The sequence below is a fragment of the Rhinopithecus roxellana genome, chromosome 1 (genome assembly GCF_007565055.1).
Source record: "Rhinopithecus roxellana isolate Shanxi Qingling chromosome 1, ASM756505v1, whole genome shotgun sequence".
NCBI lineage: Eukaryota > Metazoa > Chordata > Mammalia > Primates > Cercopithecidae > Rhinopithecus > Rhinopithecus roxellana.
The window spans coordinates 22,712,949-22,737,693 of record NC_044549.1 but is presented as its reverse complement, the minus strand read 5'-3'; positions in this window follow the sequence as shown (position 1 = coordinate 22,737,693).

Sequence of the window (24,745 nt, the reverse complement as noted above, 5' to 3'; positions counted from 1 at the left end):
AGTATAGAGTTCACTATAAAGTAAGAATATAGTCAAATTTAGAATGCATTGATATTATAATCGTGGTGCATAAATAACTTTTAATTCTAGCATAGAAGTTAAAAGACCAAAGCACTAAAAATACAAGTAGTTACAATAACTTGTTAATGGGTACATACATAAAATGATGTAAATTGTAACATCAATAACATAAAATATCAAAGAAAGAGAAGTAAAAGTGTAGAATTTTTATGTGGTTGAATTTAAGTTGTTATCAGCTTAAAATAGATTGTTCTAACTTTAAAATGTCTTAGGTAAGCCTTATGGTAACCACAAAGAAAAAACCTATAATAGATACATAAAAGATAAAGACAGAGAAATCACAGAATGCCACCACAAAAGAAATATCAAATCACAACAAAAAGATACCAAGAGAGGAAGAAATAAGGGAAGCATAAAAGTCTGTAAACGGGCCAGACACGGTGGCACACATCTGTAATCTTAGCACTTTGGAAGGCCAAGGCAGGCAGATCACTTGAGGTCAGGAGCTTGAGACCAGCCTGGCCAACATGGAAACCCTGTCTCTACTAAAAATACAAAAATAAAAAAAATTGACTGAGTGTAGTGGTACATTCCTGTAATCCTAGCTACTCAGGAGGCTGAGGCGAAGAATCACTTGAACCGGGAGATGGAGGTTGCAGTGAGCTGAAATCACACCACCACACTCCAGCTTGGGTGACAGAGTGAGATTCCATCTCAAAAAAAGAAAAAGTCAGTAAACAATTTTTGAAATGGCAATAGTAACTCCTTCCATATCAATAATTACTTTAAATGTTAATGAATTTAGGTCTTCAATCAAAAGACACAAAGTGGCTGAATGTATTTAAACAAAAAACAAAATCCAACTATGTGCTGCCTACAAGTGACTCACTTTAGCTTTAAAGACCTATATACTGAAAGTAAAGGAACAGAAAAATATATTCCATGCAAACGGTAACCAAAAGAGAACAGAGTAGCTATATTTATATTAGACAAAATACATTTCAGTCAGAAACTGTAAAAACAGACAAAGAAGATTATTATAATAATGATTAAGAAGTCAGTTCATCAAATGGCTATAACAATTATAAATATATATGTACCCAACATCAGAGCACCTAAATATATAAAGTAAATGCTAGGAAAAACAAAGGGAAAAACAGATAGCACTACAATAATAGCAGGAGATTTCAATACCCTACTTTCAACAATGGATATATTGTTGAATATATCCAGATAAAAACTCAATATGGAAATAGTGAACTTCAACAACACTGTAGGCTGTATGGACACAACAGATATATGCACAACTAGCACTTTGGAAGGCCAAGGCAGGCAGATCACTTGAGGTCAGTAGTTTGAGACCAGCATGGCCAACATGGTGAAACCCTGTCTCTACTAAAAATACAAAAAAAAAAAAAAAAAAAAAAATTAGCTGGATGTAGTGGTGCATGTGTACTGGTTCATCTACAGCTGGAAAAAAAAAAAACGCACATCTTTTCAAGTGTGCATAAAACATTCTCCAGGGTAAATTATAGGTTAAGCCATAAAATAAGTCATAACAAATCAAGAACACTGAAAACATATCAAGTATCTTTTCTAGGCCTAATGACAAAATTTAGACATCAAGAGCTGAAGGAAAATTGAAAAACTCACAAATACATGGAAATTAAACCACACACTCCTGAAAAACCAATGGGTCAAAGAATAAATCAAAAGAGAAATTTTTTAAATCTTCACACTAATAAAAATGGAAACACAGCGTACCCAAATGTATGGAATGCACCATTCCATACTTATTATTATGAGAAATAAGAGATATCTTAAATAAACAACCAAACTTCTTACCTCAATGAACTAGAAAAAAAAAGAGCTAACCCTAAAGTTAGCAAAAGGAAGGAAATGATAAAAAATCAGAGCACAAATAAATAAAACAGAGACTAGAAAAACAATCAAAAAGATCAATGGAACTAAGAATTGGCTTTTTAAAAAGATAAAACTAAATTGGCAAACCTTTAGCTAGAGTTAAAAAGAGACAAGATTTAAATAAAAGTATAAATGAAAGAAGAAGCATTACAACTGGTAGCACAGAAATACAAAGGATAAAAGACTACTATTAAAAACTATATACCAACAAACTGAGTAACCTAGAAAAAATAAACAAATTCCTAGAAACACCCAACCTTCCAAGACTGAACCAGGAGGAAATAGAAAATGTGAATAGACAGATAATGAGTAAAGAAATCAAATCAGTAATTAAACACCCTCCAACAAAGAAAAGCCTAGGACCTGATGACTTCACTGGTAAATTGTACCAAACATTTAGAGAAGAATTAATGGCAATCCTTCTCAAATTATTTTAAGTTGAAGAGAAGAAAATACTTTCAAACTAATTTTATGAGGCCAGCATTACCCTGATACCAAAGCCAAACGGGAACACTACAAGAAAAGAAAATTACAGGCCAATAACCCTGATAAAAATAGCTTTTCTAATCCCCAAGAAGATACTAGTAAATCAAATTCAATAGCACATTAAAAGGAGCATACACTACGATCAAGTGGGATTTGTTCCTGGAATTCAAAGATGTTTCAGCATATGCAAATAAATCAATGTGAAATTGATTAACAGAAAGAAGAATCAAAATCATATGGTAAGCTCAATAGAAGCAGAAAAAGCATTTGACAAAATTCAATCTCTTTTCATAGAAAAAAAAAATCCTCAACAAATTAGGTTTAGAAGGAAAGTACCTCTACCTATTAAAGCCCACCTTATATGACAAGCCCACAATCAACATCACATTCAATAGTGAAAAGGTAAAAGCTTTTATTTTAAGATCAGAAACAAGACAAGAATGCCCATGCTTCTCACTTATATTCAATATAGAACCAGAAGTCCTAGACAGAGCAATTAAGTAAGAGAAAGAAACAAAAAGCATGAAAATTACAAAGGAACAAGTCAAATTGTCAGTGTTTGCAGATGACATGATCTTACAGAGAGGAAAATCCTAAAAACGCTAATAAAAAAGAAAACTGTTAGAACTAAGAAACAAATGCAAGAAAGTAGCAGGATACAAAAATCAATATACAAAACTCAGTTGTGTTTCTGTATACTAACAATGAACTATTCAAAAGAGAAACAAAGAAGGAAATTTCATGTATGATAGTATCAAGAATAAAATAAAATACTTGGGAATGAATTTAACCAAAGAGGTGAAAGATATGTACGATGAAAACTATAAAACATTGATGAAATAAATTGAGGAAGACACAAATAAATGAAATAATATCTCATGTTCATGGGCTGGAAGAATCAATATCTGTAAATGTCCATACTACGCAAAACAGTCTACAGATTCCATGAAATCCCTATGAAAATTCCAATGGAATGTTTCACAAAACTAGAAAAAAAAATCCTAAATTTATATAGAACCACAAAAGACTCAAAATAATCAAAGAAATCTTGAGCAAGAACAAAGCTGAAGTCAACACACTACCTGATTTCAAAATACACTACAAAGCTAGTATGGTGCTAGCACAAAAGCAGACATAAAAATATAGACCAATGGAACAGAATGAGATCCCAGAAAGAAATTCAAGCATTTATGGTCAATTGATTTCTAATAAAGTTGTCGGGAACACACAACGGTGAAAGGATAGTCTCTTCAATAAATAGGGTTGGGTAAACTGAATATCCATATGTGTAGAAGAACAAAAATAAACTCTCACCTCACACTATATGCAAAAATCTACTCAAACTGGATTAATAACTTAAACATTAGACCTGAAATTATAAAATTTCTAGGAGAAAACACAGAAAACAATTTTTTATATAGGTCTGGGCAGTTTTAGCATGTGTGGGTGGGGGGACAGGGGTTGGTGTGTGTGTGCTTGTTTGTTTGTCTGTTTTGATGTAACTCTAAAAGTTCAGGCAACAAAAGCAAAAATAGACAAATAAGATTGGCTCAAGCTAAAAAGCTTCCACACAGCAAAGGAATTAATAGAGTGAAGAGACAACCTATGCAATGGGAGAAAATATTTGCAAACCATACACATGATGAAGGGCTAATATTCAAAATGTATAAGGAACTCAATTTATGCTGTAGTTCCAATGTATATATATCTTTAAAATTCGTATGTTGGAACCTGATACCCAATGTGATAGTATTAAGAGGCAGAACCTTTTGGGAAGTAGTTAAGTCATAAGCACTCCACCTTCATGAATGGGATTGGTGCTCTTGTAAAAGAGATGGAAGGGAGTGCCATAGTCCCTTTTTTTCCCTTCCACCATGTGAGGACAGCAACAAGACACCATCTTGGAAGCAGAAGGATAGGCTTCACCAGATACTGAATCTGCTCGCACATTGATCCTGGACTTCCTATCCGCCAGAACTGTGAAAAAATTAGCTTCTTTATAAGTTACCCAGTCTCAGGTGTTTTGTTATACTAGTAAAACAAAAGCAAGACAACTCAACAGCAAGAAAACAAATAACCCAATTTAAAAAAAAAAAAAAATGAGCAAAGGACTTGAATAGACATTTGTCAAAAGAAGACATATACAAGTAGCCAATGGGTGTATGAAAAATGCTCACTATAACTAATCATCAGGAAAACACAAATCAAAACCACAATGAGATATCATCTCGTACCTGTTAGAATGACTGTTATCAAAAAGACGAAAGATAACAAGTGATGGCAAGGAGGTGGAGAAAAGAAAACACTTGTATGCTGTTAGTAGGAATAAAAATTGGAACAGCCATTGTGGGAAACAGTATACAGGTTCCTCAAAACGTTAAAAATAAACTACCATATTATTCATCGATCCCATTTCTAAGTATATATCTAGAGGACATTAAATCAGCATGTTGAAGAGATATTTGCACTCCCACGTTCATTGCAGTGTTATTCACGATAGCTAAGATATGAAATCAGCCTAAGTGTTCATCAATGGAAGAAAGAATAAAGAAAGCATGGTAAATGTATACACAGTGGAATATTATTCAGCCTTAAAAAGAAGGACATCTTGTCATTTGGGACAACATGGGTGGACCTGGAGGACATTATGCCAAGTGAAATAAGTCGGACAAAGAAAGACAAATACTACATGATTTCACTCATACCGGGAATCCAAAAAAGTTAAACTCACAGAAGCAGAGAGTAGAATGGTGACTATCAGGGGCCGGGGTGGTGAGGAGGGAATGGGAAGACAGTCAAAGGGTACAAAGTTTCAATTATGCAGGATAAATAATAAGTTCTGGAGATCAATGAAGAATGTTGACAATAGTTAATAATACTGTATTATATACTTGAAATCTGCTAAGAGATTACATCTCAAATCTTCTCACTGCACAAATACACACAAAAGGTAAAGTTATGGTCTGAATGTTTGTGTGTCCCCAGAATTAATATGTTAAAACATAATCTCCAGTGCAGTGTTGTTGGCAGGTACGGTATCTGGCAGGTGATTAGGTTATGAGGGGTCTTCCCACATGCATGGGATTAGTGCCCTTATAAAAGAGGCCCAGGAGAGTTTGCTTGTCCCTTCTGCCATGTGAAGCACCATGTATGAGGAATGGGCCCTCATCAGACACTGCATCTACTGGTCCCTTAATCTTGGACTCCCCAGTCTCTAGATCTATGACAACAAATTTCTGCTGTTGATAAATTACCCAGTCTGAGGTAGTCTGTTATAGCAGCTTAAACAGAATAAGACAAGTAACTATGTTACTTTTGGTGAATATGTTAACCATGTGATTTTTAAAGTGTATGACTATGTTGCATATTTTTAAAATTGGAAATTTAGGTTAAATAAATGCATGACACAAAGAAAGCATATAATAGAATAATATATAACCTCTTTGTACATAGAAGAAGCTGAAGCCAAGAGAAGTGAAATGTCAACCCATAGACCAAAGATGATTAATGGCAGAGCCTACATTGAAACCATGGAGAATCAATTCTGCTGGATGAGACAGAGTAACCAAGCCATCTAGGGTAGCAGGGTGGCCAGGGACACCAAAATCTATAAATCTGGTATACTTTAGCTGTCATTGCTCATCTCTGAAGCTTCTATGTTCATATTCTATGTCTTTATAGTACCCGACTTCTAATTAGAATTGCCAAGACATGTGGCATCTACATTTTTAATAAAGAACAATGCTAAGGACATGGAACATATCTGACTAAACATCCCATGGAGGAATAAAAAAACAAAGCAAAAAGCTAAGAACTGGGGTGTCAAAGTCAATTGGGAAGCAGAAAGGGCCTTGTGTCAAGACCTGGGAAAGTTCCTGGTCACTAACCAGGCTGTTACGATGGGGTTGGATAGGGACCATACAGCCAGTCTTGCATTTGGGGGTGATTCCCATAGACAGCTCACACTTAGTACTCTCTTCCCCTCTCTCTTTCCACTACCTTTATTCAAATTTCCTGATATCATTAACGCAAGTCTGTTTCTTCTGCTAAATTGTCTGTTACAGGGAGGTCAAAGGCAATGTCTTTTTCATCTTCACATGTCCTATTGTGCCCTGTGCCCCACACAGAACTTTGAACACAAAAGGCCCTTAAATTCTTAGAACACTAGAAGCAGAAAGGCCTTTGGAAAATACGTAATTTTATCAATATTTTAAAAAACTTACTTCAAAGCAACAAATCCCTTTTCAAATGAAATATTATCTAGAACCTTCAATATATAAAACAGATAAAAGAGGAGATGCTCTGGTAGAAGAGGGAGTAGGGGAAGGGGAAAACAGACAAAGGTCAACTCAATAATCTCTCATCCTCATTCCTCTCACCAACCCCTGCAACACTTCAGGGAACACAATTTGGAAATGTCTGATGCCATGCAACCCCTTTATTTTCTAGATGGAGACATTCCTTAAAGGTGTTTTTACACAGAGTTAACATATCCAAGGCAAGGCTGGTGAGTTGCAATAGTTTGGGTCCCCATGTTTCTCTTGACTATTACCTGAAGTGCTTGCTAAAAACGTGGATTCAGCCAAGACCTAGAATAGATTTCAATTGAATTAAGGTTGGTCCTAAGGATTATGCAGGCCCTCAGGTGTACAGCAGGCCCTCAGTAAATTTTTAATGAATCAATAGATTGAAATGTTAAGTTGAATAGAAGAGGAGTCTCTCATCAGACATTCATAGACTTTCTCATATATGTCAAGTGTGAAAAGTAAAAAGATAATAAGATAAAATCCCTGCCACTGGAGAACTCACTGTCTAGTAAGAGACAGAAGTAAACAGATAATTCAGTACTTTATGATAGGTAATTAAACAAAAGTACTTCTGGGGTGCTGTTTGGGCCACAGAGAGGGACACATTTTAACCCAATAGGACACATGCTTAGAATATAATGCCTGAGCCAAGTCTTAGAAAATAACTAGGAATTCACCTATCAATGAAAGGTAAGAAGGAACAGCATAAGCAAAGGAAAACTTGAAAGTAATATATAATATGGTTTATCCCAGTTCCTAGCAGGAGACAAAAGTAATTTTAGGGAGCAAAGAGGAGTAGAGTAGTGTTGCCCATATGTGAGGGTCTTCCATCTTTGGAAGGCAACGCAAGACCAATACCCATACTTGCTCAAAGATCACCTCCAACCACACAAGTAGCTGAGCCTAGTGGGGAGCTTGGGAAGTGGCAGTGGGAGAGCAGAGCCAGAAGCCAGTGAGCCCAGGAAGTCCACATGGTCTTGAGCCTTGAAGCCAGAGCATTGGGACTGTAGCAGCTGGGAGAGGCTGGCATGGAACAAAGCTTCTAAGGACTCCAAGTAAAAATGAAAATCACAAAGGCCTTGATTAGTTCAGTTCTTAGCATTGTAGAAAACATAAATTTCCTTGTCTGTGCCATTTGGAAGGAGTCAGTTGATTCCTTCTATCTGACTGAGTAGGTCAAGGCAGGGGGAGAACATATGGTAGAGAACATAATCTGTGTAGACTCTGGAAACAACACCTTCTTCCTTCCTAGAGTACATATTTGGAAGACACTCTCATTAGGAACTGGAAACAATATTCATTCTGTCGGGTCCTGCTCAGTTTATAGACTTTCCAGAATTAGTTAGGCAGCTTCCCTCTGTCAGGATAAACAGATGAGGAAGAGAGAGTGCTGAGGTAGTGGGCCCCTCGCCTATTTCAACAAGGGCCATCAATGGACATCTCCTTATTTACCAGATTCAGCATGAAGCAGTTAGCAGATGGCCTAAGGGCTATTCTGAAAGGCTTTTTTTAAGATTATTTGAGATTGGTGAGGATCCACAGACCCTATGAAAAGTTAATCCTTTATTGTGTATCTACTAATTACCTGACAATGTAGGGGCAGGGGATAGATTAATAATAAATAAATGAGATCATTTCAAAAAGGAGAAAGTGCTCTAGAGAAAATAAAATATGGTGATGTTTTAGATAGGATGGGAGTAGTTATGTTTTAATAACAAACAACCCCCAAAATATCAGTGTCTTAACAAAGTTGTGTTTTCTGTGTTTTGTTTTCTTACTCATGCATTTATATACCACACATTGCCAGGGGCTCTGCTCCATGTTGCTCTCATGCCTGGACAACGCCAGGGGTAATGAGACTACACCATCACATCACTTCTATGTCATGTTGGTCAACACTTGTCCCAGAGTCCTACCCACCTGTAAGGGTGTCAGGAAAGTACACTCTTCCCATATGTCCCAAAGGAGACGAAAGCCACAGATGAGCACACAAGACAGAGGGTCAGGGGAGGCACAGGGGCTGATTAGGGTGGTCTAGCAATGCCGTTCCAAGGAGACAACATTTAAGCTGAGACCTGGAGGATGAGAATAAATCCACCATGGAAAGGGCAGGAAGAACACTTCAGGCAGAGGGAACAGCAAATGCAAAAGTTCCTTAGGTCAAAGCAAGTGTACAAGGAAATTCATGAAGGCCAGTTTGACAAGAGAACTGTGAGGGAGGGGGAGAGTGGTAGTCAGTGCAATCAGTGAAGCCAAATGATGAAGAACTTTGAGGGTCATGATAACAGACTTAGCTTTTATTCGATGTGTGCCCCAAACTCAAGTTCACTAATGTTTCCTCTTTTTAATGAAAGCAAAAAGTTATGCTTATATAACACTGACAATAAAAATTCAGTTTTTGCTTTCCAGAATCTTCTGTTTCTCAGACTAAACTGAACCTTTACCTTTTTCATATTCACCTCAAGTTCACCTTTTGCTAAAACATTTGAAATACCACAGAACATCGTGACAGGCCGTATAGTGTTTCCTGGAACTATTTACCTCAGTTCTGCATTTTCTCAGGCCTCACGTCAAAGTCTTGATCAGCACCCAGATCTGTGCTCATAGCTGCTGACGGAACACACATTTTTTCAAAAGGCAAGAAACAGGGAAACCACTATTCCGAGAAGAGAAAAAAAAAAGAAAAAAAAAGCTCTCCAGAGGAATATCTCTTCTCTATTAGAACCCGGTGTTTTTAGAATACAGCCAAATATAGAAAGCTCTACTCTTAAAGAAATTATCTAGATTGATTAATGTTCTAGTGTTTATTGAATTTCCGGAGTAGCTGGAAGGTCAAGGGAGGTCTTGAGATCTTTATCTTTCATGCTGTTTATGTTTACCAAAAATTTCTTCTAATCCAAAATATTGTCGTCTAGTCTCTGACAAAAATAACAGTTTAATAAAAACATTTGATAAAATCTCTGTGAAGCTCAGGTTTTTCATCCATAAAAACAGACATGACCAGTAATAGTAACAAAGCCAAACATTGAGATGACAGGGCTGCTGCTGAGTGGGCCCAGCCTCCTTCTCACTTCGGGCCATGTTGACTGTCTCGTGGAGGCACCGTGACTATTCTCAGTGGTCTAGTGGAGAAGTGAACTCAGCCCAATGGCTTGCATGACACCAGGTGTTGCAGGCTGCTTCACAAAGGCCACTAACATGAATAGTGATTTGTCGGAACTTTGACCGAGCAGCTCCCCTGATTAGAATACATTGCAAAATAGCGACATTTGTATTCAGACAACTCTGCTACAATATCCTTAATGTCTGCCCTGTAGTAAAGTATAATCATTAAATATGCAGACTTTGGAGTCAGTTAATCTGACATCCAGTCACCTCACACACTCACTAGCTATCGATTAACCTCTCTATGCTTTATTTTCCCTTGTTTGAAAATGGAGATAGTAGGGTTTGTTTAATCAGGCTATTGGAAAGATTATGGCATTTTTCCTGTAAATCTGTCAGCACAGTACGTGATCCATGGTAAGTCTCAATAAACATTAACTTCATCATCATCATCACCATCAACCTTGAAGGCTGAAGAGTCACCACTTAAAAATCTACACATGACTCAGGAGTGTTGATTTTTCAGTTTCTAACTATCAGGCTTAAATATTTAAGAATCATTCCAAAGAGTAGATTCAAACTAGGGAAGAAATACTGAAACTTCCTCCTGACACTCAGTCTTCAGCTTGAGGAATTTCTTCCTCATTTTTCAGTTTTTGTCCCTCTCTTTTTGTTTGTCCATGTGTTGGTTTTTTTCCTTTCCTAAGTTGAGATGGAGAATTTCTTCTATGTCAGAAACCCTTTGTATCTGAAGTTTGTAACTGGACAACTCTAAGTCTTCTTTTCTACTAATTCCAGCATTGCATAACACATGAAAACTGAAATCAGATTCTACTTTCAAGATAATTATCTTACTCTTTATAAAAATTAATGTACTGTGAAAGTGTGTATAAACAATAGGTTTCCATTAAAATGTCAGCCACTATTATATTTATTGTTTCCTTAGAATCTTCAAATGTCATAAAACATTGTCACCCAAACTGTAAAGGTAACTGGGTTAACTAGTTTGACTAAAGTGAGGCCAGTCGTGGGTTTTACTCTGTTCTTTCATCTCCAACATGAACAGACTTTGGAACAGGTCATACAAACCAGAAGAGAAGCAATCAGCTACAGATGACAGCTAAAGAGCAGAGGTGCACAATTTACTCCAATGATGTCTTCCCCAAAACATAAATTCATAAAAATGCCTAAGTTTGCCATAGATGAATGTCAGTATGGCTCCTCTGGTTCAGTAGACAATAATCTCATAAGTAGCATATTCAGCTAAAATCAATTCTAAAAGTCCACAATTTATTCCAAAAGTATAAATCTGCTTTTACCTGAATTATTTATTCATGTAGTACTTTTTGCCAGAAAATAATGGTTTTATGTAAAATCCAAAATTACTAGGGATTCTTCAAAATTTTACATCTGGTATAGGGTTTAACACTTAAAGTGTGGCATAAAGAGAAAAGGAAAGATGTAGAGGTTACCTGCGCTTGTATTACTACTTCCATTTTTTCCTTCTCCTATTGCAACCACCTAACTTTAGGCCCTTCCCATGACAAGAGGGGGTTAATAGAAAAGGTTCCTAAACAGACTCCATGACTTATATGTAAAATACCAAACACATAGCATACACTCCATACATGTTCCTTTCTTCCCTTACACAACCCCTTCCAACTTCTGCATTCATTTGCTAGAATACTACTATATCTGTTTGCTCTTTTTGCCTCTAAAAGAGCCAGTATAGCTAAAGTTATGTGTGTGTATAGTGAATATATTGAATATATATAATGTGTGTGTATATATTTGCTATATATGATTATAAAAAATATATTCATATATAGTGAATATATATGTATACATATATTTACATTCACTACATATTCATATATGTATATATATATTCATATTCACACACACACACACAGAGTTGACCTTTGAACAATGCAGGAGTTGGGGCACCAATCCTACCCCCCTCCCAAACCTACCCCCACAGTTGAAAATTCACATATAAATTTTGACTCCCTAAAAACTTAACTACTAATAACTTACTATTGACCAGAAGCCTTATTAATACTATAAACAGTTGATTAACACATATTTTGTATGTAATGTGTATTATATACTGGACTCTTCAATAAAGTAAGCTAGAGAAAAAAATGTTATTAAGAAAATCATGATTCTTGTTTTTAATTTTAAAAAAGAAAAAGAAAATCAGATGCAGGGTGTGGTAGCTCACACTTGTAATCCCAGCACTTTAGGAGGGCAAGATGGGGGTATCACTTGAGCCCAGGAGTTCAAGACTAGCCTGGGCAACATAGTGGGAACCCCCAACTCTTTAAAAAATATATGAAGAAAATCTTGAGGAAGACAAAATATATTTACTATTTATTAGGTGGAAGTGGATCCTCATGAAGATCTTCATCATCATGATCTTCATGTTGAGTAGGCTGAGGAGGAAGAAGAGGAGGGCTTGATCTTGCCATATCAAGGGTAGCAGAGAATGAAGAAAATCCACAGGATTTTTAAAATAAATGTAGTCAGCCCTGGTCAGGCGCGGTGGCTCACGCCTATAATCCCAGCACTTTGGGATGCCAAGGTGGGTGGATCATGAGGTCAGTGGTTCAAGACCAACTTGGCCAAGATGGTGAAACCCTTTGTGCACTAAAAATACAAAAATTAGCCGGGTGTGGTGGCACATGCCTGTAATCCCAGCTACACGGGAGGCTGAGGCAGAGAATTGCTTAAACCTGGGAGGCAGAGGTTGCAGTGAGCCAAGAACATGCCACTGCACTCCAGCCTGGGTGACAGAGCAAGACTCTGTCTCAAATAAATAAATAAATAAATAAATAAATAAATAAATAAATAAGTCAGGCCTACATATCCATGGGTTCCACATCCACAACCAAAGGCAGATCAAAAATACAGTATTCACACAGCCAACAGACACATGAAAAAATGCTCATCATCACTCGCCATCAGAGAAATGCAAATCAAAACCACAATGAGATACCATCTCACACCAGTTAGAAAGGCAATCATTCAAAAGTCAGGAAACAACAGGTGCTGGAGAGGATGTGGAGAAATAGGAACACTTTTACACTGTTGGTGGGGTTGTAAACTAGTTCAACCGTTATGGAAAACAGTATGGTGATTCCTCAAGGATCTAGAACTAGAAGTACCATATGACCTAGCCCTCCCATTACTGGGTATATACCCAAAGGATTGTAAATCATGCTGCTATAAAGACATATGCACACGTATGTTTGTTGCGGCACTATTCACAATAGCAAAGACTTGGAATCAACCCAAATGTCCATCAGTGACAGACTGGATTAAGAAAATGTGGCGGCCGGGCGCGGTGGCTCAAGCCTGTAATCCCAGCACTTTGGGAGGCCGAGACTGGTGGATCACGAGGTCAGGAGATCGAGACCATCCTGGCTAACACGGTGAAACCCCGTCTCTACTAAAAAATACAAAAAAAAAACCAGCCGGGCGAGTTGGCGGGCGCCTGTAGTCCCAGCTACTCAGGAAGCTGAGGCAGGAGAATGGCCTAAACCTGGGAGGCGGAGCTTGCAGTGAGCTGAGATCCGGCCACTGCACTCCAGCCTGGGCAACAGAGCCAGACTCCGTCTCAAAAAAAAAAAAAGAAAGAAAACACTCTAGGGCCCGGCGCGGTGGCTCAAGCCTGTAATCCCAGCACTTTGGGAGGCCGAGACGGGCGGATCATGAGGTCAGGAGATTGAGACCATCCTGGCTAATACGGTGAAACCCCGTCCCTACTAAAAAATACAAAAAACTAGCCGGGCAACGAAGCGGGCGCCTGTAGTCCCAGCTACTCGGGAGGCTGAGACAGGAGAATGGCGTGAACCCGGGAGGCGGAGCTTGCAGTGAGCTGAGAGCCGGCCACTGCACTCCAGCCTGGGCGGCAGAGCAAGACTCCGTCTCAAAAAAAAAAAAAAAAAAAAAAAAAAGAAAGAAAGAAAGAAAGAAAGAAAGAAAGAAAGAAAGAAAATGTGGCATATATACACCATGGAATACTATGCAGCCATAAAAAAGGATGAGTTTGTGTCCTTTGTAGGGACATGGATGCAGCTGGAAACCATCATTCTCAGCAAACTATCACAAGAACAGAAAACCAAACACCGCATGTTCTCACTCATAGGTGGGAACTGAACAATGAGATCACTTGGACTCGGGAAGGGGAACATCACACACCGGGGCCTATTATGGGGAGGGGGGAGGGGGGTGGGATTGCATTGGGAGTTATACCTGATGTAAATGATGAGCTGATGGGTGCTGACGAGTTGATGGGTGCAGCACACCAACACAGCACAAGTATACATATGCAACAAACCTGCACGTTATGCACATGTACCCTAGAACTTAAAGTATAATAATAATTAAAAAAAAAATACAGTATTCACAGAATGGGAAACTCATGGATATGGAAGGCTAGCTTTTCCTATAGGCATATTTCTCACATCAACTGCGGGACTTGTGGGACTTGAGTATGCAAGTATTCTGCTATATGCAGGGAGATGGGGTCCTGGAACCAATCCCCCACAGATACCAAGAGATAATTGTATTCAATTTAGATTAGATAGAAAAGCATAACAGCTCTTTTGAAGAATAATAATGAGGCTTCAATTAATTAGAAAAAGTTATGTAGGAAAAAATAGTAATAGAAGAATTTGATATTTATAATTAAAACAATCTAAAAGAGAAACAGACCAATATTTTCAACAAATATTATCCACAGAGGGTATCCATCTATAGTACATAAGATCATACAAACTGATAAGAAAAATCATCAATGTTCCAATAAACAAACTAGCAAGACACAGTTAACTCTACAAGAGCAAATAAATAAATGAAAAATGATTAATGCAGCTAGCAATAACAAAAATACAAATTAAACAATGAGACAGATAAAAAGCTGAAGAACACAGTTTGAAGTCAGACTTCGCCTCAGATCCTAGCTTAATCACCTTATCAGCCATAAGATCCTTGCAAAGTGTTTATGACTCCAAATTTTAGCTCCTTCCTAATAAATATATTAACCTCACATGATTGTTTGGAGGATTAAATAAAATAATCTTGTAAGATTTAAAATGTAAGGCTATATTCATATTGATTGCTAGTTTTATTTCTATATTTTATGTTTATCATTTGTGTCTTTAAAATTCAGTATATTTTACAGTTTTTGAATACAGTATTCTATATATGTTCATCAGGTCACTTGGTTAATTTTATAGTTCCAATTTTCTATATCCTTCTTATTTTTTTCCAGCTTATTTTATTTAAAAGAATGTTAGAATTTTTTTACTATGTTTTGGCTTTAACCATTTTTTCATGCAATTCTCTCCATTTGTGCTTATATAGTATCAGGACATGTAATTGATAAATGCAAATTTAGAATTGTTAAATCTTCCCGGCAAATTGAAACTGTTATTATGATGAAGTGTTATTCTTTATCTGTAGGGATGCTTGTTGCCTAAAAGTCTACTTTGTTTGGTATTAATATATTCATACCAGCTTTAAAAAAATAAATAATAATCTTGATGAAGTGCCTAATACCTAATGCAAAGTAATTATAATTACTTAATAAATGGTTATTATAATGATTATTGCCACTATTATTATTACCGTGTAATTCTTGAGAAATAAACATTTTAAATTAACACTTAAATTGTCATTATGTATTTCTCAAGATGGTGGTAAAATTTGTGTACCCATTTAATAATAACGCCTTTTTATATTGGTCTAACTTTTGCTAAGTTCAAGTACAAAAATATTTATGTCATGGGAAAAACTACTTGGGAACCATATATCTGATAAGGAGTTAATATGCAAAATATATAAGAAACTCAGACAAACTCAATAGTAAGAAAACAAACCATTTAATAAATGAGCAAAGAATCTGAATAGATATTTCTCAAAACAAGACATACGAGTAGCCAGCAAACATATGAAAAAAATGCTCAACATCACTAATCACCAGACAAATGCAAATTAAAACCACAATAAGCTATCACCTCATACCTGTTAGAATGGCCATTATCAAAAAGACAAAAGGTAAGTGTTGATGAGGATGTGGAGGAAAGGGAACCCTTGCACGCTGTAGTGATAATGTAAATTAGTGCAGCCATTAGGGAAAACAGTGTGAAGAGTCCTCAGAAAGTTACATAGAGAATTATCATGTGATCCAGCAATCCCACTTCTGGGTATATATGTAAAGGAAATAAAATCAGTATGTCAAAGAAATAGCCATACTTCCATGTTTATTGCAGCATTATTCACAATAGCCAAGACATGAAGTCAACCTAGGTGTCCATCAAGGGATGAAATGATAAAGAAAATGCAGTACAAATAATGGAATACTAGTCAACCTTACAGCAGAAGAAAATCCTGGCATTTGTGACAACATGAATGAAATCAGAGGACATTATATTAAGTGAAATAAGCCAGGCACAGAAAGACAAATACAGGTATACCTTAACTTCTTATACTTTGCTTTTTTGTACTTTGCAGATAGTGGGGTTTTACAAATTGAAGGTTTGTGGCAACCCAGTGTGGAGCAGGTCTATTGGCACCATTTTTCCTACAGCGTGTACTCACTTTGTGTCTCTGTGTCACATTTTGGTAATTCTCAAAATATTTCAAATGTTTTTATTATTATTGTATCTTTTATGGTGATCTGTGATCAGTGATCTTTGATTCTACAATTGTTCTTCTCGTTGTTTTGGGGTGCCGCAAACGGCACCTGTATAAAACAGTGAACTCATTAAATGTGTGTGCTCTGACTGGTCCACCAACCAGCTGATTCTGTTATTTTTTTACCTCTTCTCAGGTCTCCCTATACCCTAAGATACAATAATATGGAAATTGGGCCAATTGTTAACCCTACAATGACCTCTAAGCTATTCAAGTGAAAGGAAGAGTCTCACATCTCTCACTTAAATCAAAAGCTATTAATAGAAACGCTTAAGCTTAGTTAGAGAGGCATGTCAAAAGCTGAGATTGGCCAAAAGCTAGGCCTCATATGCCAAACAGTTAGCCAAGTTGTGAATGCAAATAAAAAGTTCTTGAAGGAAATGTATAATGCTACTGTAGTGAACACACAAATGATAAGAAAGCAGAAGAGTGTTATTGCTGATATGAATAAAGTTTTAGAGGTCTGGATACAAGATCAAACCAGCCAGCACATTCTCTTAAGCTAAAGCTTAATCCAGAGTAAGGCCTTAACTATCTTCAATTATAAGAAAGCTGAGAAAGAGATGAGGAAGCTACAAAAGAAAAGTTGGAACCTAGCAGAGGTTGGTTCATGAGGTTTAAGGAAAGAAGTTGTCTCCTTAACTTAAAAGTGCAAGGTAAAGTAGCAGGTGTTAGTGGAAAAACTGCAGCACGTTATCCAGAAGACCTAGCTAAAATCATTGCTAAAGGTGACTACACTAAACAACAGATTTTTCAATGCAGATGAAACAGCCTTCTACTGGAAGAAGATGTCATGTAGGATGTTAACAGCTAAACAGAAGTCAATGCCTGGCTTCAAAGTTTCAAAGAATAATAATCTGACTCTTGTTGGGAGCTAATGCAGCTGGCGACTTTAATTTGAAGCCAAGATTCATTTACTATTCCGACATATCCTAGGGCCTTTAAGAATTATGCTAATTCTCTCTGCCTGTGCTCTATCAGTGAAGCAACAAGGCCTGGATGACAGCACAACTGTTTGCAGCAGGGTTTACTGAATATTTTAAGCTCACTGTTGAGACCTACTGCTCAGAAAAAAAAGATTCATTTTAAAATATAAGTGCTTATTGACAAGGCTTTTTTAGTCACTCAAGAGCCTGATGAAAGGGTACAAGAAGACTAATGTTTTTATGCCTGCTAACAACCATTCTGCAGCCCGTGAATCAAGGAGTAATTTCAACTTTCAAGTAATATTATCTTAGAAATAAATTTCACAAGGCTATAGCTACTATAGATGATTCTGCTAATGGACCTGGGCAAAGTCAACTGAAAATCTTCTGGGAAGGATTCACTATTCTAGATGCCATTAATAACACTTATGATTCACGGGAGAAGGTCAAAATAACAACATTAATGGGAGTTTAGAAGAAGTTCATTCCAGCCCTCCTGGATGACTTTGAGGGGGTCCAAAAATTCAGTGGAGGAATTAACTGCAGAGTTGGTAGAAATAGTAAGAGAAGTAGAATTAGAAATGAAGCCTGAAGATGAGATTGAATTGCTGCAATTTTATGATAAAACTTGAATGGGTGAGGACTTGCTTCTTCTGGATGAGCAAAGAAAGTAGTTTCTTTTGATGCTATCTACCCCTGATGAAGATCCTATGAACGTTGCAGAAATGACAGCAAATTTGGATATCACACAAATGTCATTGATAAAGTTTGATATGATTGACTCCTACTTTAAAAGTTCCACTGTAGATAAAATGTTATCAAACAGCATTGCATGCTACAGAGAAATCTTTAGAGAAAAGAGGAGTCAAACTTCATTACTGACTTACTTTAAGAAATTGCCACAGCCACCACAACCTTTAGCAACCACCATCTTGATCAGTCAGCAGCCATCAACATCTAGGCAACAACCTCCACCAGTAAAAAGATGACAAACCACTAAAGGCTCAAATGATTGTTAGCAATTTTAGCAATAATACAATAAAGTATTTTTATTTAAGATAAGTACATTGTTTTTTAAATATAATGTGTACACTGAATAAGCTATAGTAAAGTATAAATATAACTTTTATATGCACTGGAAGCCAGAAAATTCATATGACTCACTTTATTGTGGTGGTGTAGAATAGAAATTGCAATATCTTCAAAGTGTGCCTGTACCACATAATCTCACTTGCATGTGGAATCTAAAAAGGTTAAACTCATAAAAACAGAGTAGAATGGTGATTACCAGGAGCTGGGGCAGTGTTGGCAGGATGAGATATTAGAGAGACATTGATCAAAGGATACAAAATTTCAGTGAGATAAGAGGAATAAGTTCAAGACGTATATTGTACCACATAAGGACTATATTTAACAACAATGTATTGTTCTTGAAAACTGCTAAGGGAGCAGATTTGAAGTGTTCTCACCACAAAGAAATAATAAGAATGTGAGGTAATACATATGTTAGTAGCTTGATCTGGCCATTTCACAAAGTATATTGTACACAATAAATACATACAATTGTGTCCATTTAAATAAATAAGGGAAAAAGTTCATGTATATTTTGTGAATGTATCTTAGAGTAATAAGATAAAAGGTTGAGTTATTCATCATATGATTATTTGTAAAATTAAAGCAACAACATACAACATAATTTTTTTTAAGAAACGATGTCTTGCTATGTCGCCCAGCTGGACTTGAATTCCTGGGCTCAAGTGATCCTCCAGCCTCAGCCTCCCAAGTAACTGGGAATACAGGCATAAGCCATGGTGACTGGTCCTGCAACAACATAGATATTCAACAAATCAAAAATGTTAGCCAGGCATTGTGGTGTGCACCTGCAGTCTCAGGTACTTGGGAGGCTGAGGCAAGAGGTTGATTCAACCCAGGAGTTCAAGGCTGTGGAGAGTTACGATTGTGCCACTACACTCCAGCCTGGACAACAGAGTGAGGCCCTGTCTCTTTAAAAAAAAAAAAAAAAAGTATTAAACTCAGAACCATTAATGAATTCGCCATTAATGAATTAATGACATAGTGAAAAAATATTGAATGTGGTAAAAGTAGGTGTTTGTGTGTGGTGTGATTTTGACTAGGAAGATGTTTATAGATATTAAAAGAGTAGGAGAGGGCATAAAAACATGAACCTAAGGGTTCACAGGTCATAGAAAACAAAGTACCTTAGGTTGGATTCCCCCAAAAACAGACCCTGAAGCAGAGCAAGGATTTATATGCAAATAATTTATTGAGGAAGTGCTCCTGGCAGACACTGGTAGAGGAGCAGGGGAAGCAGCCAAGAGTAGGGAAGGGGCCAAACAAGGTGTCACTTTACTCAAAGTCTCCCAGGGCAGTTTCAACCTGATCCTGCAGGGGAATTCTGAAATGTAAATTACACTCCACAGTTTCTCCTACTCAAGGAAAGAGGGCTGAACCTTCGTATTCTGGCACCAGTCATCAGCCAACAGCTACCTCCTGAGGTGTGAGGCTGGGGAGAACTCCCAAGCACTCCAGGCTCCCAGTGCCTGTGACAATGTGGACCTCAGGTGACCAGAAGCGACAGCTCACAGAAACTGGAGGAGGGTGCACAAAAGCAGAAAAAAAAAAATTGAAGGGGATCTGGACAGAGTATTACTAGAATGAATATCATGAATTTTTCTTTTTTGACTTTATTTCAACCATATGTTTAAATCATACATAAATATTGTAAGAGGATTATACTTTCAGTAGCAGTCCATCGCTACAGCGCAAAATCCAAATGTGTTGGACTTCCAGTCAATATTCACTATAATCAGCCTTACTTTTGAGGATATGCCACCACCAACATGAGTGACCTCTTTGTAGACACGACCATTCTATCCATCCACCAATCGAGACACCGCTTACACACACCCCACATGCTCCTCTTCACACACTGCCATGGACTGGACCTCCCAGCCTTGGGATGCTTTGCCCACCAGCCACATCCTGTCTCCCTTTCCTCACTCAGCACCTAAAGTAAGTAAAGATCCAAATGATCAAAATTGTGAGGCCTCTGAATTTGACTAGAACTCTGCAATGAGGTTCAAGATTCCATATTTGAGTATCTTAGTGGGTTGGGACTTGAGGTTATAAGTGATACTTCAGTCAGTTCTATGGATAAAATAAAATTCAGAAAGCAGCCTGGGGATGCAACTGCAATTTAGAATGTCACTTCTATGAGAAATCTCTAAATTTCAAGCATTTATTTAACAAATATCTTTAAGAAATGCCTCATTCATTTCAAGCATTTAAGAAATATCTTTAAGAAATGCTATATATATATATATGCTTAAATATCTTTAAGAAATGCTATATATATAAATGCTATATATATATAAATGTTAAATATATACACACACACACATATATATATATATATAGAGAGAGAGAGAGAGACAGAGATTCACTAAGAAAATTAATCCCATATTTAAATAGTCTCAAAAGCCAGACATGGTGGCCCACGCCTATAGTCCCAGCTACTCGGGAAGCTGAGACAGGAGGAACAGATGGCTTGAGCTCAGGAGTTTTTGAGGCTGCAGTGAGTTATGATCATACCACTGCACTCCAGCCTAGATGACAGAGGGAGACCTTGTCAAGAAGAAAAGAAAAAAGGAAGGAAATGAAACAGTAGGAAAAACGCTGAAGGAAATAGGGAATGGTACAAAACATGTAAATGTATTTAATTAAATATATAATAATGTTGCTTGTGGGATTATAATAGCATTGGGAAATGCTTATGCAATAATCTGTGGGAAAGTGTCATATAAAATTTATTATATATTTCACTGCAATGAAATATTAAGTATATTTTCACTTGGTATATATCAGGGATTGGCTTCAGGACATGCATATACACACACCCCACCCCCCACAGCCCAAACCCCACTAACTCACCACCCCTAGCACACCAAAATCCATACATGCTCAAGTCCCACAGTTGGCCCTGCTTATACAAAAGTCCATCATCTGTATACCCTGATCTCACATCCCACAAATACTGTATTTTCAAACTGCGTTCAGTTGAAAAAAACCCTCATATAAGTGGATCCATGCAGTTCAGGCCTATGTTGTCCAAGGGCCAAATGTGTTCAACTAAAATAATAAGCATAACTTGAAGCCTACCTGTAGTTCCTTCCTTAAACATTTCTCTAGAGTTCTGTGGTCTCCGAACACCCTCTGGCTTTAAAATTCAACCATTAGATAGTTCTATCCTATGTCTTGGAACATATCCCAATGGCAAACCTGCTCATTCATCAATTCAAATACAGATATATCTAATAGTTGACAATTTTATGTGCCAAGCATAGTCCTGGGAGCTGAAGACACAAAATGAGTAAGGTTTGGTGCCTAAGTATCAGGGAATTTACAATCCAGCAAGGAGCTACACACAGCACAGAGCAGCACAGTAAATACAACGGGTTGATTGTATAATAGAGGTGTTAACAAGACGGTCTGGAAGCTCAGCTCTGTTATACATCTGTTTGGTTATTTTCACTCTGTTATATATCTGGTTATTTTCAGCAGAGTCTTGCTTCAGGAACTATTCAGAAAATAATTGTTGATTATTTAATTGATGGAAATTTAGATAAACTAAATTAATGCATTCATTTAACTGAGCAAATGATTCAGCTAGAATCTTCAGAATATCTAGTCATATTATCAACTTAATAGATAGCAATTGACTTTACTTCTATTAACACAACACGAAAAAACAGCGGGCAAGGAAAACATCAGCGCATCTTGAGGGACAAGAAATTTTAAACTTCAACTCTTCTCTCCCTTCAAATCAGAGGTTCTCAAAATTTTATGTGCATAAAAATGATCTGAAAGATTTATTAAAAATGCAAATACACCTGACCCTCAAGAATAAGCACCTGAGGTTATTTGAAGGCAGTAATATAAACATGTCTTAAAAATTCATAACTTTAAATTATTTAATAAATACATTTTGTGCAGATATTCTTAAATAATAGCTTTAAAAATAGCACCTTAATTAATGAAAACACTTTTACAAAATGCTCAAAGTAGAAAAAAAAGCTAAATATATATATGCTGTGTAAGAAATATCACTGTATATACAGACTCAGTTATTAGAGAATATTGAATCTACTACTTACATCTGTCAACATTACAAATTCTGTTTACTCTGTCACTTGTTAAGACGAAAGACAATATTGTGAAATTTGATTTATTATCTGAGTTGTAGCTCTAAGCTTAACTGAAATTTATATTTAAACATGGCATGTATCAAATTTCCTTGCAGACATTCAGTTGGTGACAGGCACACCTAAAGTTCTACTGACTGATTATAAGTCAGAATCCTGAAGCAGAAAGCTATGGGGGAAAGAAAAAATGAAGTTTGTAATTAACTTGTGGGAACATGTTGCCTTCCTTCTAGCCGCCTGTAATCTACAAGTTAAGATTTACACGTGAAAATTGCAGCACTTTTGAAAATCTGCCGCAGTAAAAAGAAGGAAAAATCCTAAGACAAAAGAAATTTTTCAAGTGGAAAATCAGCCCCAATATGCAACAGTATTAGCTGTGTTGTTGTCATAAAATCTAAGTTTGTTACACAAGATTTTTTAATTCATGTAACTGTTCCAGTGATAACAATGCAGGGGAAGCATCATGCACCAGGGAAAAATTAAGAAGAACTGATTTCTTTTCTTTTGGGGGGGCAGGTGGTGGAGTTATTTATTTACTTAATTTTTGAGACGGAGTCTCAAACAGGCTGGAGTGCATTGGCGTGAACTCAGCTCACTGCAACCTCCACCTCCCCAGTTCAAGTGATTCTCCTGCCTCAGCCTTTTGAGTAGCTTGAACTACAGGTGTGTGCCACCACACTGGGCTAATTGTTTGTATTTTTAGTAGAGACGGGGTTTCTCCCTGTTAGCCAGGATGGTCTTGATCTCCTGACCTCGTGATCCACCCGCCTCAGCCTCCCAAAGTGCTGGGATTACAGGCGTGAGCCACTGTGCCCAGTCCTATTTATTTTTTATTTCACTTTAAGTTCTGGAATATGTGTGCAGAATGTGCAGGTTTGTTACATAGGTATACATGTACCATGGTGATTTGCTGCACCTGTCAATCCATAATCTAGGTTTTAAGCCCTGCATGCATTAGGTATTTGTCCTAATGCTATCCCTCCCCTCGCCCCCCACCCCCCGACAGGCCCCGGTGTGTGATGTTACCCTCCCTGTGTCCATGTGTTCTCATTGTTCAACTACCACTTATGAGTGAGAGCATGCGGTGTTTGGTTTTCTGTTCCTGTGTTAGTTTGCTGAGAATGATGGCTTCCAGCTTCATCTATGTCCCTGCAAAGGACATGAATTCATTCTTTTTTATGGCTGCATAGTATTCCATGGTGTATATATGCCACATTTTCTTTATTCAGTCTATCATTGATGGGCATTCGGGTAGGTTCCAAGTCTTTGCTATTGTAAATAATGCTGCAGCAAAAATACGTGTGCATGTGTCTTTATAGTAGAATAATTTGTAATCCTTTGGTTATACACCCAGTAACGGGATTGCTGGGTCAAATGGTATTTCTTGTTCTAGATCCTTGAGGAATCACCACACTGCCTTCCACAATGGTTGAACTAATTTACACTCCAACCAACAGTGTAAAAGCGTTCCTATTTCTCCTCAGCCTCACCAGCATCTGTTGTTTCCTGATTTTTTAATAATCGCCATTTTAACTGGCATGAGATGGTATCTCATTGTGGTTTTGATTTGCATTTCTCTAATGACCAGTGATGATGAGTTTTTTTTCATGTGTTTGTTGGCTGCATAAATGTCTTCTTCTGAGATGTGAAAAGACCAGATTTCTAATGCCAGCTCCACCACCAATAAGCTCTGCAACCACTGATAAATCACAGAACTTCTCTGAACTTCAGTTTTCACATGTGTAAGATTCAGGGTCTGATCACTAGGTAGTCTCTAGTGTCCTTTCCAGTTTTATGATTCTAAAAAGCAAGAAAATAAATCCCACAGTGAAATAAATTTCAAGCTCACAGAAGACTATGTGTTGACATTGGAAGATGTTACTACCGTATTGCTATTGCCTAGCAAGTCTTTGACTTCTATTAAGTGCTCAATTAACATTTGGTAGATAAGTAAATGAATGAACCAGTAAAATGACACAGGATAAGAAATACAGTTTAGTAGTTTAATTTATTTATGTTTCTATAAAATTTAGGATACTAAATCTTGGTCAGC